This window comes from Tachypleus tridentatus, chromosome 5, assembly GCF_004210375.1.
Source record: "Tachypleus tridentatus isolate NWPU-2018 chromosome 5, ASM421037v1, whole genome shotgun sequence".
NCBI classification, from domain to species: domain Eukaryota; kingdom Metazoa; phylum Arthropoda; class Merostomata; order Xiphosura; family Limulidae; genus Tachypleus; species Tachypleus tridentatus.
This window is the reverse complement of record NC_134829.1, coordinates 54,051,184-54,052,334: the sequence shown is the minus strand read 5'-3', so window position 1 is coordinate 54,052,334 and position 1,151 is coordinate 54,051,184. Positions and strand designations below refer to the sequence as shown.

The 1,151-nt window shown below is 34.5% G+C and overlaps 1 non-coding gene across 1 annotated transcript; it reads left to right on the top strand.

Moving 5' to 3' along the window:
* The first annotated feature begins 854 nt into the window (after positions 1-854).
* Positions 855-927, top strand: TRNAV-AAC (transfer RNA valine (anticodon AAC)). The gene has a single exon. It is a non-coding gene; the product is annotated as a tRNA-Val (tRNA).
* Positions 928-1,151: the final 224 nt, after the last annotated feature.

The window sequence follows — 1,151 nt, the reverse complement described above, 5'->3', positions numbered from 1 at the left end:
CTGGCGTGGGGTACAAGATTATTTAATGTATGAAATATATTCTAGATTTGCAAAGTTATCGTTGAATTGATAGGTTCAAGTACTAAAGATTGCAGATAAAGAAAATTTGCCTCGTCATAGTCAGAGATAAATTAACAAAGGTGTAATATTAAATCTTTATACATTTTGCTGAGTCACCATTTATGGAGAAATACTTTAATGTTAATCTAAATAATTAAAAGGTAATGGTTAAACTATAGGATATCGACTTAGGATTGTAGTATTTGAGATTTATTGCAGTAGTTTTACTCACTTGATTTGAAATAGTAGGAATAGTAACGGCTGAGAGATATCACAGAAGTTACCGAGTTTCACCCTACACTTGTAGGGATGTGTGAGATAAGAAAAACATCAGCCCGAGTGCCATCCCATAATTGGTCACAAAATAACGAAGATTAAATATTATTTCAGACGATCGCTAATTTTGTTAATGGATTTAATAGACGTATTTAATCGCTTATTACGTTATTGTTTAATAATTCTGATAAAAAAATTAAAGATCTTAAAATGTTCTGTTCAGTTTTCGATAGAAAGAGAAAAGACTGAGGAAACTAAACTGTGCGTTTGGCACGTTTAAGGGCAATTGAACGAGATGTAAAAACGTTTAATACTGTGGGCTCGATAAAGTCTTTTAAAGACACGTTAGCACATTGGGAAAATACCTTTGGATTTGGTAGACAAAGGAGGGTGTTATAGTATTTAAAGTCAAACGTTAAGCTGTCGTTATATTTGTGTTTGTTTAGACTGCGAGATAAAATTTTGGAACGTTATCGTTTTATTTTAAAAACTTGAACACCAAAAATCGCGAAACCGAGGTGCTTGTGGTGTAGTGGTTATCACATCCGCCTAACACGCGGAAGGTCCCAGGTTCGATCCCTGGCAGGCACATTTTAATATTTTAAAACATTCGTTTTCTTTCAAATCGGATGGTGAGAACGTGGAACGATATTTTCTTCATAATATCTGTTTCAGAGGGTGAGACGGCTGATAGATATCACAGAAGTTACCGAGTTTCCCCCTACACTTGTAACCACTTTCAGAAATTCGTGTGACTGTTGTGTGATAAATCAAAACAGGAACGTTATCACTTTTGAATATAATGCGTGCACTGC